Here is a 20402-nt window from a genome sequence, read left to right as displayed (position 1 = left end):
CTCTTGAGGACTTTGTGAAGTGTATTGAATGCGAATCATGTGAACTTATATGTTGTTATGAATTCATGTTTGATGATTGGGAATGAATATGTTGTTATGAATTCATGTTTAATGTTGAGAACGAGCATGTTATTATTATTGTTGAATCTATGTGAACGAGCATGTTATGAATTGAATTATGCTTTATAGATTTTATTGAACTATCATGTTATGGACTTTTATAATCGTTGAATTATGTCAAGCATGTTGTTCAAGTTGGTTTGCATGTATGAGTAGTGCGCATGCAAGTTGTTATTATTATTATGCTATAGTACAGGATGTCTAGCATAATTATTGAGCCAGTCGAATATTACCAGTGAGCAATATATATTCTACCAAAGGGGTAGAATATGTTAGAGAGTCTATGTGAATTGAATTAAGGACAATTCGTGCTAAGGGCACACCCCGCTTGTTAATAGGCAATGTCGGGTTATCTCAAACAGTGTTTTTGAGAAGGAACAATGGGAGTAATTTCACTTGAATCTATGTTTGATCACAAGTCCTAAAGAAGTAAAATAATGAAGTGTCATTGTTGAATTGTTTGATTGTTCAATTGTTTGTATGTTGTGTCTTGAGTCGCCTTGAACATAATATACTAATTAACGTAAAGTGTAACCCAAAGAGCTTCAAAACTCTTGGAACGTATATACCTTGAGTATGAACAATGGGGGGAGTCTTACCGGAAAACTTGTACTCCTAGAATGATACAAGACGTTGTTTCATTCTCTTTTATTCCGTTGTGCATTGGAATTCCTGTCGGTATGGCCCGACTGTCGGTAGTAGCCCGACTTATTTTGGTGTATGGTTGGCTCCCATCACCTTTTTCTTTCCTTTTGAGGATACTTTACTTTACCCGTTCGAAGCTACTTTTTATTAATTTGTGAGTCAAGAGTCGTGTCAAGTGTCGAGTCTTGTCTCCATGTTTGTTTGTCTATTCGTTTATTATATGGCTTTTGCATGTGGAATATTTAATCTGTCGAGTGAAGCATGTTAGGATAGAATGTTATTCTAGCTTGTTCGTACTCAGCTTTTGCTGACTTCGTGCTTCATGTCTTCTGGTCATGGCCTTTGCCTTAATGACCCTATGATGATCCATCAATTTCATTTGCGTTGTTGGGGAGTAGATTTTTAATAAAGCGGGTTTGTAGAGATAACTTGCGGGAGAAGTTATCATGGGATTCGTGTTGAGAGTTTAATCTTCCGTAATTTATAAACTCTATTTTATTTAAAGTCATGACTACTATTTTCAGTTAATGGATTTCAAATGGTTTAATACTTTGGATTTGGGCCTCAACGGTTCCAACTTGTTTTAATGACCATTAACTATTTATTTAATGTGTTTTGAAAGTTAGTTAATTCCGCTGCGTAATTCTGGTAAATAGCCTTAGCCGTTATCACGGTGGCGGTAATATCTTGGTAATTCATGTGTTTTAAGTTGAAAAATGTTTTATAAAAAGCAAGGAATTATTAGGATGTTACAAAGTGGTATTTGCAGAGCTTTAGTTTGAGAGCCGCTTTGCATTAATTAATAGTGCAAATTGGTAAATCCTTAAACTACGATTGCGGAACTTTAGGATTTTCGAAAACTATTTTCCTAAAGTCAAAATGTTGTTTTTGAGTACTCAAAATTTTGAAAAGCCAAATACCAATTATTTCAAGAATTTGAAAATCATTTTAATTATTCAATTTTTTTTTATTTCGAATTAATTATTTTAATTCCGAAATAATTTCTGATTTTTCAAACAAAAAAAAAATTAAAAAATTCACGTATTTCCGAAATAATTAATTATTTATTTATTTATTTATTCCTTTTAATTATTTTCGAAAATAATCGAATGAATTTCTTAAATTATTTGATTACTTATTTAAAATTTTCGATTTTAATTTTAATAATTTCGCATATATTTGAAGTTATTTATTTAAATTAAATTCGAAAATTTTTATTTACTCTAAGTGAGGAAAGGGTAGAATAAGAAGGGTATAATTAGACCAAGTATGTGTTAAGTATGCATTTAATCAAGTGTTTATGTGATTATGCCTTGATTTTGTGATCTTTTAATTAAAGTTTGATCATGCCTTGTTTGCATTATGTGATTAATTGCATCACGATTCATGATTAAGCATGTACTTGTGCATTGAAATTGTATGGCTCAACGAACTTACTTTGTTTTTGGAACACTTTAGTAAGACTTTGTAGTTGTTAACTTTCAGGAGTTAAGATGTTGATCTCAAAGTACGCAAATCTAGGAAACCTAGAGAAGCTAGATTGTGAACCCCACACATTTATGTGAAGAAGATCGAATTTGCTTGCAACTATTTTGCTACGGTAAAGAACCTACCTGAACTAAGGAAGAAAGATGTTATGGTAGAGATGGTTATTCATTTCTTACCTTCCAAGAACCCATACATAGAGCTTAAGAACCGATTTCGGGATATGCATATGGAAAATGGTATTCCTAATTACTACAAGTATGGTACTCCAGATGGTAGATGGAGATTATGACCACGATTATAGAGCTTGCGGAGGAATGTTTTGATGATGGTAAGACAGTGGAGAACATCAAACATCAACCTTAAAGGATTAGATAATGATACAGAAACTCAGATGGATGAGGATAGTGATGATGATGTTGTTGAGATTGAGAACCCTAATCCTATCATTCCTGAACCTACTATTGAGATCTCCAGTGATACAGAAATTGAGCCTGAAACCAACAATGATGAAGTAAACAGTGTGAAGTACAACAGAATAATGAGGATATGGAGTATGAGTCTAATCCAGAGGAAGACTTTGATGACTTTGAAGACCATGAGCACTCTTCACCAGTTTGTAGAGGTGGTTGGATAGTAGAGTAGCATTTTAAAGACTTTTCTAATGTAATAGGTAGTGCTTAAATTTTAGTGAAGTAATAAAGTAGTAAACTACTATTTATGGTTTTAGTAGTTCAGTTTTGTGGTTTCCGAATAAAGAACGATCCAAAGGATGTATTATTCTTTCCATTGAAGCAATAAAGTTTAGAATCCTTTCTTTTACCTTTAATTTTAAGTTTATGTTCTCTTTGAGCGATTATCGCAAAAGAATTTCATGTATTTCTTCAATGAAATTGTGCTTGCAAGGTGGTTCAATTTTCACCACTTGAACTTTGTGATGCGGACTAAGAGAGAAAGTGTCCCATAATAGGCGCCTATCTTGCTTAGGGTCCGAAATTTCCATGTATGTGTAATAATTGTATGGCTATTTAGTGCAATATTTTAGCAAGGCAGTGTCCAAACTTCCAGTTTTTAAAGTTAGTCTTTTATTTTATTCAGGAGAAGGGAAATGACTACCCAAGGAATTGCCGATGTGGTTAGGAAACTAGCTAAAGTAGTGCAGAACTTAGCATAGAATAGGAATAACCAGAGAGTTGATCCAGCTGGTGAGATGTTTAAGAAGGTGGCCCAAAGTAAGCCTCCTTTGTACCAAGGGGAGATAGACCCAACTGTACTTGAGAACTGGCTAAGGGAGTTCGATAAGCTTATCGTAGCTGTCAATTGCCCGGAAGACCTTAGGGTTAATAGTGTTGTTTATTACCATAGGGGAGAAGCTGATCTGTGGTGGCAAAGGTGTGAGAATGCTTTGAGAGCTACACCTGGATTTGGATGGGAATCATTCAAGGTAGCCTTAAGGAACAAGTTTTACCCACCATACCTGAAAAAGTAGAAAGCCCAAGAGTTCATCGAATTGAAAATGGATGGTATGTCTGTGACAGAGTACTATTCTAAGTTTATAGAGCTGTCCAGATTTGCACCAGAAGTGGTGGCAACGGAGGAGCTTAGAGCCCAAAGATTTGAGAGTGGATTGACTATGGATTTGCATCTGATGCTTGCTGGAGAGACCTTTACATCTCTTGACACCCTATATGGAAAAGTTGCCCATTTGTATGGCCTGTGGCAAAGGAATAATGGAATTGGTGAAAAGAGGAAGGATGTTGGTAACCAAAACCAAGGTGGTGGCCAGCAGAATCAGGGGAACTTTAAGAAAAGCAAGGGAAACAACCATTTCCAGTTCAAGGGAAACCATGGTGGAAACAGAAACAATTTCCACAATAACAATGGAGATAAGAATCAGTCTGGAGGGAATAGAACGAGAGTCTATGAGTGTAGACGTTGCCATACTAATCACCCAGGCCGAGACTGTAATGGAAACCAAGTTGTCTTTAGGTTTTGTGAGAAGCTAGGCCATAGAGAATTTGAGTGTTGGGCAAGAATGGGAAACCCAACCAAGTCAACCAACGCAACCGCCAGAACAACAATCGCAATAACCAGAACCGTAATGGAGGGAACAATGGGTGAAACCAAAGGGGTAACCAGAATGGTAACAATGGCAATAATGGTCAGGGTAATGGAAAGCCCGGAGGGAACTATCAGCAGAATGGGAACTGAAATGCCAATGGAAATGCCAATGGAGGTGGCTATAACAAGGGAGTTACCCAAGGAAAGCTGAATGTGATCACTAGGCAGGAAGCCGAAAACTGGTATGACGTCATAGCTGGTACTTTTTCTATTAACTCCATTTTAGTTAAAGTACTATTTGATTTTGGTGCGACTTATTCGTTTATATCAAAGGGTATCTTAGAGAAGTTAGGATTGGAAGAACCTGAAGAGATTGAAGTACCCATAGTGATACCAACCGGTGAGATTGTGAAATGCACTAAGATCCATAGGAATGTACCATTAACCATAGCCAAGACCATATTCTTGTCTAGCCTAATTGAGTTTGAGTTAGGGGATTTAGATGTGATTTTGGGAATGGACTGGTTGGCCATGTTCAAAGCTAAGATTGACTGTGAGAAGCAGAAGATTCATTTGAATTCTAGTCTAGGAAAGGTTGTATCATATCGACGTTTTTGGGAAGCCTAGGAGTGTAGGAATCGTCACGGCAATGGAACTCGTGAAGTTAATACACAAAGGGAAACCTGTTTTCTTATGCAACGTAAGAGACCTAGACCATGTAATGAAAGAGCAACCAAGTGATATTGCAGTGGTGAGTGAATTCCTGGACGTGTTTCCGGAAGAGATCCCGAGAATGCCGCCCAATCGACCAATCGATTTTACCATAGATTTATCACCCGGAACTGCACCTATCTCGAAAGTCCCATACCGGATGGCTCCAGCAGAAATGAGTGAGTTAAAAGGTCAACTTGAGGAATTGCTAGAGAAAGGTTATATCAGACCAAGTACATCGCCTTGGGGAGCGCCAGTCTTGTTTGTGAAGAAGAAGGACGGTAGTATGAGACTCTGTATAGACTATAGGGAGCTCAATAAGGTCACAATAAAGAATAAGTATCCTTTGCCTAGGATAGATGATCTATTCGACCAGTTAAAAGGAGCGGGAATGTTTTCAAAGTTTGACTTGAGGTCAGGTTATCATCAATTGAGAATCGCAGAGCACGATATACCAAAGACTGCATTTAGGACTAGATACGGTCATTATGAGTTCACAGTTATGTCTTTTGGGTTAACCAATGCACCTGCAATCTTTATGGACTTAATGAACCGAGTACTCCATGCATTCTTGGACAAGTTTGTAGTGGTTTTCATAGATGATATTCTGGTCTACTCTAAGAATGAGGAGGATCATGCGGAACACTTAAAGTCAGTGTTGAGTACCCTGAGAGACAACCAGTTGTATGCCAAATTCTCAAAGTGTGAATTCTGGCTGGAGAGAGTTGCGTTCTTAGGACATTTTGTATCCAAGGAAGGAGTTGTAGTGGATAAAATCCGTTAGTGAGTGGCCTACACCTAAGAGTGTCACCGATATTCGGAATTTTCTTGGTTTAGCAGGTTATTATAGACGCTTTGTGCAAGACTTTTCTAGAATCGCCAAACCAATGACAACCTTGATGAAGAAAGAAGCGAAGTTTGAGTGGAATGACCAGTGTAAGGAGGCGTTCCAAGCCTTAAAGACGCGATTGACAACCGCGCCGGTGTTAACTTTGCCAGATTAGAGCGGTACTTATGATGTATATAGTGATGCCTCTATGAATGGTTTAGGGTGTGTGTTGATGCAGAACGGGAAAGTGATTGCGTATGCATCGAGGCAGTTGAAGCCATATGAATCCAATTACCCTACCCATGATTTAGAGTTAGCCGCCATAGTGTTTGCATTAAAGATACGGAGACACTATCTGTATGGTGTGAAATGTAGGATATCCACGGATCATAAGAGTTTGAAGTATATTTTCACACATAAGGACTTAAATATAGGGCTGGGCAAAACTATCTGAAAATCCGAAAATCCGAATACCCGATCCGCATCCGATCCGATTTTTTTGGGTATCCGATCCGAAATAACCGGATATCGGATCACATACAAATATTGATTTTTTTTTAATCGGATGTCCGATATCCGAAAAATAAGCAGATATCGGATATCCGATCCGAGATCCGAAATATTTACTAAATTTTTAATTCTTAATTTTTTTTTTGGTTAAATTAAATAAAAAATTTGCCCTAAAACTCAAAAATATGTCACGCCGCTATACTGCTTCCCTCTTTTTCTCTCTCTTCTTGTCTCCTTTCTGGGATCTCTTCTTCTTCGATCTCTAAATCGGTTAATTTCATATCTCGCCGGCGACACTCACTTCTCACCGGCGGCCGACCACGCTTATCCCTCACAACATCACAAGGCAGCATCCTGTTTCCTATCAGTTTATCACCGAGCATCGCAGGCGCAAACCACACAATTTATTGTAGGGGAATACAGTTAAACATAATAACATGTGCGGAACAATCCCCAAAGCCAGGAAACATGTATAAAGCACAGATTAAGCAAACTTACATTCGAAGCGTGTTTTCCACAATAATATGTCAACGAACACGAACAAAGAACTCCACTTGTCGTTCCTCTACTTGGTTCACCAACACGATCAGATCCGTCTTGATAATCGTAGCTTAGACAATCATTCAAGAGTTTGTGCTTTTGGGAAGAACACATCCATGGAGGCTAGAGAGAATTAGGGTTTCTCTCTCCTCCTTAGGGTTTGATGTGTAATCTGATTTTTGCATTAGGTTATTTGGAAAACGTGAGATGGAATAATATTATAACCCTTAGGTTATAATATTAACCGGCCAAGGCACATAGGCCATGTGCCAGCCAGCCACGTCCGTGCAAGCCCACACGCGCACAGCCACACAGGCGCTGGGCCTTGGGCCGCGCTGTGTGCACTGCTGTTGTTGTTCCTCGCGTGCGCGCGCGCTCCCAGCCAAGGCTTGGGCCTTGCGCGCTGGCTCGCTCCTACGCCCAGTGGGCCTTGTGCGCTTGCGCTCTTTGGCTTGTTGGGCTGGCAGCGTTGCCCCTTTCCGTATCCGCGATTAATATATTTCCGATATATTATTTATCGTTTCGTATACGACGAATCACCGTCGTACGATACGATTTATTCGTTTCGCCTAGCTTACGAATATTCGCGATACGATATACGATTCCGATGCAAGGTCGTATCGTATAATACGTTTTCCAACTAATTCCCGAAAAGCTATTAAATGAATTTCCGAATTCATTTAATCCGGTGATCTGTTACATGTCATTGGTGTGACCTTGTAGGTTCAGTCAAGAGTAAGTTGTGAGTTCAAATATGCATTAGAACTCACTGATCGGAAGCATTGCTCCAGCTAGCTGTTCCGATCACTTGATCTCACTGAATTAATTGTTCGCAATTAATCTGAACCTTGGTATTAGACTTAATGCACCTTGGGTGAAGGACATATTTCCTTCAATCTCCCACTTGTCGTTCAGACAAGTGTGCATCCCACATTCCTTTGTCACTTAGTGTTACTTACTGAACATAAGGTAAGATCAGAGGCATCCTTATTAGGTCCAGGAGTGTTTCTCGGATTACAGAGTTCAACTGTCAAACTTTTGCAGAAGGTTAAGCCTAACCATTCTGAGCACGGCCATGCATTTTACAGTATCTAACTCTCCGAGAGGCCTTGTTACACAACAACACCATATCCTATCAAAGATAGGAGGACAATCCATTCTTGCAATCTATGAACACTCACTTTGATTCATAGTACGCCCAATAACTGCTTTTATAGCCTCCTTTTACGGTGCGACGTTTAGCTAGTATCAAAGCGAACTAATTCTCAAACGAGCAGACATAATCGCTCATGTTCTGAGGAACGGTTTCTAATTACCATTAATGAGAACTACCTATGACATGACTTTAATCTCTTGCACTGTTCTCATGGTCAATCCGATACAAGATCCAATAAGTATCTATGCAAAAGATTCTGACATCCAGTCACTCTAGTTCAAGAAACAGAACTAAGTAATCTACTTGCAATCTAATCTTCATTAGTCATTGGTTGTCCACCTTTCAATGACCTGGATTAGGGATCCTCTGTGACTTCAATATTCAAGTTCACTTATGGGTGTTTCTTTGTCGAAGAATCCATCTTGACATCCCATTTGAATGATTTGAATCACATGGACTTATCATTTAATACTAAACCAAGATTAAATGAACTATGAAATATAATTTCATAAATGATAAATGTTTAAACCAAATGCTTACCAATTTGTGGGCCTCTAACCCAAAATAAAGCATTTAATGTTTTACAGATATAGGCCTTTCACCCAATACTTAAAACATTCATGGAACTCAAACTTGATTCCATATCTGCATATGAATGTTGTGTATCATTCAATGCAGAGGTTTAGTTTATCATACTTTGCTATCCTTATCATCTTTTCTATCGAAAGCCTTTCGATGTAAGATGAAAAGATCTTTGAATATGTTTCTAGAATGATCTAGTCTTTCGTTGCTGTTTAGAATGATAATCATATCTAAAATAGAAAATCATCCAGGTAGCAGACTTGTGATCAACCTGAGTTCATTGAAGAACTCCCACTAAAAACAATTCCCTTTCATTGCTTCTTATGCAACAGTGAATTCATTTCAATTATGTAGAATTTCAAATGATGCTTCCTTTTGGAATGCTCTAACCAGCTCACATAGATGTGGGAGATACATCTTTCAACTGAGAACTTTGGAAACTAATCATTGATTCATTTTCCCATGCATCACATATGGTTTAGAACCTATGTTACCACCTTTTAATCACGACGCCTAATTGCCCGTGTATGTTTGTGGTTTGCCTAACAACAAGATTCAACTTTTGCTTAGGCAAATGCATGTAGCATCAAAACTTTAGTTATCTTCACTTCCTCTTATCAAGTGCTCATCCTACATCTCCAAATGTATTGGATGTTCTTGATACTGTTCCAATGATCTTTGATACAGATCAATAGAGATTGGTATAAACTCGTCACGATCCAATGTTCACGAGTTATCTTGGCGATTTATATATCACATTATACATGATTGATTGTAATGCAAAGACCATTCGCACTTTAAAATCCATCCATGTGACTTTTAGCTTTATTCTGTTTCAAGAGATACTGAATCTTGCTAAAATCTTGGCATTGCCATGTGATATAAGGTGAAGGTACCTCTTCAAGGTCCTTCATGCTTAACTCTAGTGATAACAGCCTAGCTTTATACTTAGTTAAAGCATTCATAACTTAGACTTACTCATATGGGTTGAGAGTCTCTTTTGAGTCTCTGCATTGTGTTTCATTTAGTAATTACTTTTACAGAATCCAAACAACGCTTTAGATCCTATCCAATAGATCTTTAACCCAGTATGTTCTAAGTTTCGCCATGGTTCTAATATTGACAAATACTTTCAAATCTAACCATTTAGAATTTGAATGTCATTTTCAATAGAGAGATATGTATCTCATATATGGAACCAATAAACATGACTTAGCTCCCACTAAAACCCTCATCTATAAGATGATCCATATTTTCACAAAGCTATGATTGCTCAATGGCCTTTTAGACAAATATGGTCCAATTCCCACTTGCATGCTTTATTCTACGAATAGATTTCTTATGCTTGCTCTTTTATCTAGCATCCAAAACTTTTACATTGTGTGATGTACACAATTCCTTTCTACAAGTCCAATTGAGTAAGGTGTTTCGTTTTCCAATTGCCATATTGCCATATGCAATGATTGCTAGATTTATCCAAAATAGTTCAAGCATTCCGACTTGGTGAAAAAGATTTCAACATTATCAACGCCGTGAAGTTGTTTACAATCTTTTAGCCACCAATCTAGCTTCTCTTTTGTATGTTTTGAAAACATGTTTGCTACAAATGGGAGTAAACCCTTTATGCAAATCAACCAAATCATAGATTTGATTCTTCAAGATGAAGGTACTTTGGATGAAATGGCCTCAAACCATTTTGTATGGCCTCGAACCATACTTATGTTTCTGATGGCCTCAAACCATACTTGGGAATTTTTAATTCGTCGTAGCTAACTTGTAAGTCGTATGTTTTTGAAGCACTTTCCAAAGTCTTCATAGTTTTCATTCCTCAAGATATCCATGTATCTATCTTGGTTGAATTCTATTCCTTATACGATTTACCTAGGTATTGATCATCAAACGTTAGTGTCTATAAAGACATTACTCAATTCCTTTGAGTATTAGGATTCTCTTGAAGCACTTCTAAAGTCTTCCTGAAGCTCTTCCAAAGGCTTCTAAGTAAGGAGCTTTTCCAAAGACTCCTAAGTATCCTACATTTGTTTGTTGCTTTACTCGAAGTCCATTCGAGGTCAATTTTCTCCCACTTGCCTTTTTGGAAATATGATGGTTTCCTAAAAGACATTATCTTAAGCAACAACCATATGTTCTCAGATTTTTGGTAGAATCAATACCTTTTGTTTCTATGAGTCGCTCATAAAGAAACATATATCTATCCTTGAGTTTGTTTGATGAAACACTAACTCCCATTGGGTTCGACAACCCTAGATATATATGTATTGAAAAGACGTACTAAACCGAAGTTCAATCCTTATGACATCTTATCCTTAGCTTTGACAACTTTGTTTAGTGTGAAAGTCACTTGAGAGTATCATTTAGAAACTATATAGGAAAATAGTCGTGATTATCGTTAATCGAAATAGATTCCGATTTCTCCATTTGGACATACCATATTCTTATGGAGCTTCGATTGTTATAACGCCATATAAACAATCTAGATAATCTTTCTTGGCTCATGCAAACATCACCTTGACCCAGCCTAGATGTTCCAAAATTCTTCCCAAGTTGATTTTATACTCTTTTGTGAATCGCATTGAAGCATTTCACATATTTCACGTTGAGTAAATATAGCCATATTTTCTCAAATTCTTGTGAAATAGGTAATTCATAAAATCCATCTTTGGCCCATGAAATTTATTGTCTAGAAACTTCTAACAATAGTCCATTTCTATGTCATGTTCAACAAGCAAGACCCACGTGTCTTAAATTAAACAACTTTCAGAAATCCATGCCATGGAATCTTAGAATGTTGTCTTGTTGATATGGTCGTATGACATTGCCAAAGATATGTGGAACACAAATCAAAATGTTTGATTTGAACCTTCTGAAGTTTGAGTGTGAAGAGATTCGTTTGTTTATTAATCAATCATATGACTCAACCCTTAAGTGACCATTTCATTCAAATAAACACTCAACGAATGTTTCTGTTTACTTTGAATGTGAGTCTTTCCGTTGTCCAAACAGAAATTGATTATGATGATTAATGGAACATAATACCATTAAGTTCCAGCCTTTAGAAGGACTTTAAAACAAACATGATGACCCTACAATTAATGTAGCAAAACTTTGCTTCATTTCCCACTTGTAGGTCAAGTAACCAGACTTAGCTCCCGGAATTTGAGTTCTTAACAAGAGTTTAGAACCTCAAGCGGTAATCTAATACCATAGGAGTTTATTTGCTAAGTCGTTTCTCTTTAACACAAACTTTTAGGTAGAAATTGAATATTGAATTCATTTCTTTTGTTCCCCTTTCCTATCCTTTCTAGCATGTTTTCTTATAGTCCTAAAGATTTTACTCTTTGCTTGATCTTCTTACTTTGTTATGCGTACAAAGTCCCTTTCTTTTATTCACTTTGAATGACCGCATCCAATGAGTCTAGTTCATTATCGAATCAAAAGAAAATTGGTTGATAACCATTGGTTATACATGAGTCTTTAACTCAATACTTCATTATTTCAAAAGTACCCAGTATTCTGAATATATGAGGTCCAATTGGTCTACCATTCAAATTTTAGTTTGAAAACAACCATGAAGATCACTATAAGAAAATAGAATTCAAGATACGCTCTCACTCTCCTTTTGTTTGAGAATCGCTCTCAAAATAGTTACCAATCGATCGAGGAAATATCGCAGTTCTATTGTCCGAACGCAATAAGGTTGAAGATTGACTATTCTACAAAATGAACTAGCAAAGAAAACACTTATCATACTTTAATAACTTGAAATAAAAGCATTCACGCAATCATCAAAGCTATTAAACATTTCATTCATGCAAAAATAAAACATGGTCCAAAAGAATGAAACGTTTCCAAGACCCCAAAAGTCCTAAATCTTTAAGCAGCTTTAGCATGTCTTAAGTAGTTTAAGATTTTAGGTAAGCAAAACCTATTGCTAGTAATCTCCAAATTACTCTTGGTTAATAAATTAATGCCATAATTTATCCCATTGCCACAACATAATGCCATTGTTGTTTGAGTTGTAACCACAATCAACGTGCTCCTTTAGGACGCCTTACCACCTAAGTCAACTAAAATAGCACCTCGCTTTAGCGTAAACCTACTATCTTAGATCCCTAGATTTTTGTAAGTGCTTGATTTGGAAGGCAATTTTTAAACTCAATATTACTTTGGACCTAGTTGTTTCTATGTTGTTTCGATTATTTAGTGAACTCAATCTAATCAAGTCATAAGAAACAACCTGTTCATGCAAAGCATACATACATTCATACATTCACGCATAATATATATATATATAAGTGCATAAATAAATGGTGATCTAGTATGGCCCAAAACATCTTGTCTTGAAGCATCCAATCTTCATCACCTCCTTGTTAGCTTGGCATCGTCTTGAATCTTCGTTCAAATGCTAACTTAAAGTTCTAAACTTAGAAATATTTGAAAATAATAAAATTACATCAAAATTTCCATGGTACGCAGACCATATTTAAAACTTTACATTCAAAGATAGAACGGTACGCAGACCGTATTTAACTATCCTAAATTGGCCATACTAGTCACTTGGAGTACCTGCATTGCATAAAATATATATTCTATGCATTCACCCATTCGTATGCTAAAACGAATGGCCCATATTAATATGCAAGTATTTACGTGAATTAATTAAAATTCACGTTCACATAAACGCGTCCTAAAAGATTAATCAATTTCAAATTATTAATCCTTAGACTTTATTCTAATTAAAATTGAATTTAATTAAAATAATTCGACCTACGAAATAATTAAAATAATTATTTCATTTTAATTTCATTTAGTGGCTCCCACTCAAACCAATAATTATTCCGGATAATTAATTATGAAATATTAAATTAAAACTCGCGGCCCGGCCCAAGCAAATAAAATATTAAATTAAATATCCCGTTAGCCCAAATTAATGCAAATATACGAAGCCCAACGAATTAAACGATTTAAAAAAAAAGTTCAATTGCCTAATCGGGCTAGGCTTGCGCCCAGCCCGCCTTGCGTGAAGCCCAAGAGCACACGAGCATTGCCCGCGCACCCCCAGCCCCATCGTGCGTGCGGCCCAAGAGCACACGAGCAATGCCCGCGCGCCTCAGGCCCATCGCACCGCATGCGCACCGCGTACCCGCAGCCATGCTGCCCCTGCGTTGCGTGTGTTGTGCATCGAGTGTGCTGGACGTTGCAAGGCTTGCCCTTGCTTCGTCGCAGCCCCGCAAGTGTCCTCGCCTGCCCCTTCCTTGCCTAGCGCACACGAGGCACGCAGCCTTGCTGCTGCTGCCCGTGTCGCATGGCTCGGCGCGCACAATGGCCTCGTATGGCTCGACGAGCCATACTTCCACCATGCTCATGTTCGTGTTTTTGGTTCGTAAAACGGACCAACTTAATTAAAATTAAATTTAATTCACGAACTTGCATTAATTTTATTTTTCAAAAAAAAGTTACAATTTAATTTTCGAAAAACAATGATTTTTAACGATTTAATAAACTTTAACCACAATCCAATTTCGTAAAATTAATAAATCAAGGGCTAACAAAATTCAAACTTTCAAGAACGATCGAATCAACTTTAAAGTTTGAACTTTTAATTAAAGAAATCCGAAACTTTATATCGTTCATAAACAATTAAATTTCAGATTATCAATAATTTGGTTTAAGTGCGATTAAAATTAACGAAACCATTCAAAATTTTAATCTAATAATTTTTAAAATTAGCCACTGACCCATGAAATTATACCCCCTTTCTCAATTAACCGAATTATTAAACCAAAATTAATTAAAATTCAATTAGGGTTGTAAATTTTACGAATTGGGGAAAGGAAAAATTAGGGTTTATACTTATCGGAAAAATATGAAATTTTTACCATAGATCAATCATGTAACCAGAAACATTGTGTCGAAATTTCAAGCAATTCCGAGTAGTTTAGGTTGACCTTTTAATTGAATTACTGTCCGACACTTTTAATTTTTAATGAAAAATTAACAAAAACGCCCAAAAAACGATACTTCGAGGACTGTTTTCGCAATTCTATTCTCATGAGTTGATCTTAGAAAATCGTTTTCCATCAGATTAGGGTTTTAAAAATCGAAAAAGCGAATATTTTTTATTTCGGAACTGCCAATTTCGCAAATAATCCCATAATTCGAAAAAATTCCGAAAAATCAACAAAAATTCCAAAAATTTCGACAATGCAAAAACAATAATAATCATGCTAATTCATGCTTTGAATACATAAGGCTCATGATACCACTGTAGGGGAATACAGTTAAACATAATAACATGTGCGGAACAATCCCCAAAGCCAGGAAACATGTATAAAGCACAGATTAAGCAAACTTACATTCGAAGCGTGTTTTCAACAATAATTTGTCAACGAACACGAACAAAGAACTCCACTTGTCGTTCCTCTACTTGGTTCACCGACACGATCAGATCCGTCTTGATAATCGTAGCTTAGACAATCATTCAAGAGTTTGTGCTTTTGGGAAGAACACATCCATGGAGGCTAGAGAGAATTAGGGTTTCTCTCTCCTCCTTAGGGTTTGATGTGTAATCTGATTTTTGCATTAGGTTATTTGGAAAACGTGAGATGGAATAATATTATAACCCTTAGGTTATAATATTAACCGGCCAAGGCACATAGGCCATGCGCCAGCCAGCCACGTCCGTGCAAGCCCACACGCGCACAGCCACACAGGCGCTGGGCCTTGGGCCGCGTTGTGTGCACTACTGTTCTTGTTCCTCGCGTGCGCGCGTGCGCCCAGCCAAGGCTTGGGCCTTGCGCGCTGGCTCGCTGCTACGCCCAGTGGGCCTTGTGCGCTTGCGCGCGCTGGCTCGCTGCTACGCCCAGTGGGCCTTGTGCGCTTGCGCGCTTTGGCTTGTTGGGCTGGCAGCGTTGCCCCTTTCCGTATCCGCGATTAATATATCTCCGATATATTATTTATCGTTTCGTATACGACGAATCACCGTCGTACGATACGATTTATTCGTTTCGCCTAGCTTACGAATATTCGCGATACGATATACGATTCCGATGCAAGGTCGTATCGTATAATACGTTTTCCAACTAATTCCCGAAAAGCTATTAAATGAATTTCTGATTCATTTAATCCGGTGATCTGTTACGTGTCATTGGTGTGACCTTGTAGGTTCAGTCAAGACTAAGTTGTGAGTTCAAATATGCATTAGAACTCACTGATCGGAAGCATTGCTCCAGCTAGCTGTTCCGATCACTTGATCTCACTGAATTAATTGTTAGCAATTACTCTGAACCTTGGTATTAGACTTAATGCACCTTGGGTGAAGGACATATTTCCTTCATTTATCGCATCGCAGACTTGGTGGCAGCACTGCCTTGTAATCCTTGTATGGATGTATGGCTAACTGCATCTGCTAGCTTTTATGCATATTTTCATACCTTTAGTTTAATGGTTTGGTTTAATTTTTTGGGTTTGCTAGATTGTTGAGTTGTTGGATGCTAGTTGCACTGCCTGTATGGTAAAATGTATGGACGATGACACTTGTGTTGTTCAAATATTTGGATGAAATAATCCTTGTTTATTATATTGTTTGTGGAAAATAACTTAACATGTGAGCAGGAGCTTGTTTATTAAATTGTTTATAGAAAATAATTTAAAATGAGTGTAGGAAGAAAAATTAATAGGAGCGTTTCGGATATCGGATATCCGAAATTTTCGGATCAGATACGGATATCAAATATCTAAATTTTCGGATACGGATATCTGGTCATGGCCTTTGCCTTAATGACCCTATGATGATCCATCAATTGCATTTGCGTTGTTGGGGAGTAGGTTTTTAATGAAGCAGGTTTATAGAAATAACTTGCGGGAGAAACTATCATGGGATTCGTGTTGAGAGTTTAATCTTCCGTAATTTATAAACTCTATTTTATTTAAAGTCATGACTACTATTTTCAGTTAATGGATTTCAAATGGTTTAATACTTTGGATTTGGGCCTCAACGGTTCCAACTTGTTTTAATGACCATTAACTATTTATTTAATGTGTTTTGAAAGTTAGTTAATTCCGCTGCGTAATTCTGGTAAATAGCCTTAGCCGTTATCACGGTGGCGGTAATATCTTGGTAATTCCTGTGTTTGAAGTTGGAAAATGTTTTATAAAAAGCAAGGAATTATTAGGGTCTTACAACAGCGCCTACAGTCGTAGGTCCTTACTCCATTCCTTCCAGACTAGTTTCCACCACCTTGGTTGTTGCGATTTCCACCATTGTTAGCCCTAAACTGGAAATTCCCACTCCCTTTGTTCTTCTTAAAATTTCCTTGATTCTGTTGGTTACTCCCCTGATTCGAGTTCCCAACATCCTTTCTTTTCTCAACACTTTCATTCTTCCTTTGTTGTAACCTATACAGGTGAGCAGCTTTTCCGTACAGGGTGTCTAACGAGGTAAAAGTCTCTCCAGACAGCAACAACTGTAAGTCCATGGTCAATCCATTCTCAAACCTTTGAGCTCTAAGATCTTCCGTTGCCACCACTTCAGGTGCAAACCTAGACAGCTCTATAAACTTGGAATAGTACTCCGTTACAAACAAACCCTCCATCTTGAGTTCGATGAACTCCTGCGCCTTTTGCTTCTTCAGGTAAGGTGGGTAAAACTTGTTCTTCAACGCGGTTTAAAACGCTTCCCACCCAAAGTTAGGTGTAGCTCTAAGGGTATTCTCACATCGTTGCCACCATAAATCAGCTTCACCTCTAAGGTAATACACAGCACTGTTTACCCTAAGGTCTTCGGGGCAATTCACAGCTAGGATAAGCTTATCAAATTCTCTCAAGCAGTTTTCAAGCACACTTGGTTCAATCTCCCCGTGGTACAGTGGAGGCTTGCTTTGAGCTATTTTCTTAAACATTTCCCCAGCCGGATCATGCACTAGGTTGGCTCTAGTTTGAGCTAGGTCTCGAACTACCTCAGCTAGTTGTCTAACCACTTCAGAAATTTCCTGGTTAGACATATCCCTTCTCCTGAATAGAATAAAAGACTAACTTTAATATTGGTTGGATACGATATCACTAAGGCACTAGTTCGACAATGAACCCACTCAGAACAAGAACACAAATCAAACGCGTCCTACGGAAAGTTAGCGCCACTTTGGGCCTTCTTTCCCACTTATTCGATGCATTATATTTAGATGGTTGCCATATTGAACACCTTGCACATAAAATTTCATTAAAGAAATAGCAATTAATCCCTTTGCGATACCCACGAAACTTATAATCGAAAATTGAACTTAAGAGATAACAAAAGGAAATTCGATGCTTTTATTAATACTTCAATAATAAAGTCTTACATGCATCCATCAATAATATTACTTCTATTTCTCCAAACCATAATTGAACTAATAACCATAAATAGTAGCTTTGCCACTTTATTACTCAACGAAATAAATAACTAAGGATTACATTTCTCTAAAGACTAATGTCATCACGACGATCATCTCTTTCTTTGTATTGCTCTGAATTAAAGTCTTGATCATTAGGATCATCCAAGTCTTCTTCAGGATCAGAATCTTCATCCATAGCCTCATCATCCTGTTGTGGCACACTATCAACCACATTGTCCTCTTCAAGTTCAGCTTCGGATCCACTAGATATCTCAATTGTTGGTTCAGGAACTATAGGGTTAGGATTCCCAATTTCAACCACATCATCATTATCCTCCTCAATATCATTAGCTTGCTCATCATGTATCATACCATCTTCACCATCACTTTCTTCTCCTCCATAGCCCATACCTAGACCCACAGAGTATTTTCCATCCTCATAGCTATTTTCAGCAACCACTAAGATAGTAGTGAGAACTTCAGTATCATACTTCCATCTACCATCTCCAGTCCCATATTTGTACCAATTACGGGTACCGTCATTATAGTGCATGTCACTGAACTTGTTCTTAAGGTCTATGTAAGGGTTCTTATGGGGAAAACAATGAATAACCATACTAGCCATCATATCCTTATGCCTAAGATGTGGCATATTCTTGGTTGAAGCAAAGTAGTTGCAAGCAAACACAATCTTCTGAACATACATATGAGGAGTCTCGTTATCCAGTTTCTCTAGGTATCCTAGACTTGAGAACTTAGAAGGTAGCATCTTAAATCCTGAAAATTCACAACTAAAAAGTCTTATTAACGCGTTCCCATAGAAATTCCAACCCAAAAGGATACAATAAATAGTTCGTGGAGCCATACAATTTCAATGCACAAGTATATGCTCAACATGAATTATGATGCAATTAATCACATAAAGCAAGACAAAACATGGTCAAAACATATACATGGCAATTAATAAATCACATAAAATGCATACTTAAACTAATATGCCCTTCTTAATCTACCCATTCCTCACTTGGAAGTAATATTAATTTTCGAAATTAATTATGAAATAACTCCTAACTTAGTTGAAATTATAAAAATTAAAGTCGAAAATTAATAAGAATTATCAATTAATTAAATAAATTAATTTCGGATATTTAATAAAAAAGAAAATAAAATTTGGAAAATAAAATAAAAAATAAATTCGAGAAATTCGAATAAATAAAAAAAAATAAACAAAATAAATCCGGATATATAAAAAAAAGAAAATCCGAAAAAGAAATTAAAGAAATTTGAATTAAATAAAATCAATTCGGAAATTCCGAATAAAAAAAATCGGATAAAATAGATTAAATAAAATAATAATCCCAACTTTTCAACTTATTTCAAACGACCCAAAATAGTTGGTATTTGACCTTTAAAATATTGAGTACTCAAAATAATTTGTTTTGACTTTAGGAAAATAATTTTAAAAAATCCTAAAGTTCCGCAAATACCACTTTGTAGTATGAATTACTACAAAGAAGCATTAGTCTCCGATTACCACTTTGTAGTATTACTTACTACAAAGAAGGAATGAAACTATGCTCTAGTATACCACTTTGTAGTATTACTTACTACAAAGTAGCCTTAAGCTCTCTGATACCACTTTGTAACACCCTAATAATTCCTTGCTCTTATAAGACCATTTTCCAACTTAAAATAAAGGAATTACTAAAGTATTACCGCCACCGTGATAACGGCTAAGGCTAGTACCAGAATTACGTACGCAGCGAAAATAAATGTTAACTAACTTTCAACCCAACATAAATAATAATTATTGAGGCCTCTTACAAGTTGGAACCATAACGGCCCAAAAACCAAAGTATTAAAAATCCAACAAACCCAAAACATGATTAAAGTATAATTTAAAATCGTTTCAAAGCACAAAAGAATATAACTCTCTCAACCATCCCAAGCTACATGATTTCGATCGTACTTTGATCTACCAACCTGCTAAATTAATCTACTCCCCAACAATGCAAGTGAAAATGATGGATCATCATAGGGTCATTAAGGCGAAGGCCATGACCAAAAGACACAAAGCACGTAGTCAGCAAAAGCTGAGTACTTACAAGGCTAGAGTGAAATAAAGCTATAAACATGCATCACTCGCTAAAGTACTAATCAACATACAAAAGCCATTTAATAATTAACAAACAAATCATGAATACAAGACTCGACTCTTGACTCGACTCTTGACTCACAATTTAATTAGAATAAGCTTCGAACGGGCCAAAAGAATATTCCATAAAGGAAGGGTGTTGGGAGCCCACCAAACACCATAATAAATAATATAATGAATATCGGACCATACCGAGTGTCGGGCCATACCGACGGAATT

This window comes from Spinacia oleracea, chromosome 3, assembly GCF_020520425.1.
Source record: "Spinacia oleracea cultivar Varoflay chromosome 3, BTI_SOV_V1, whole genome shotgun sequence".
NCBI lineage: Eukaryota > Viridiplantae > Streptophyta > Magnoliopsida > Caryophyllales > Amaranthaceae > Spinacia > Spinacia oleracea.
This window is presented reverse-complemented; position numbering follows the sequence as displayed.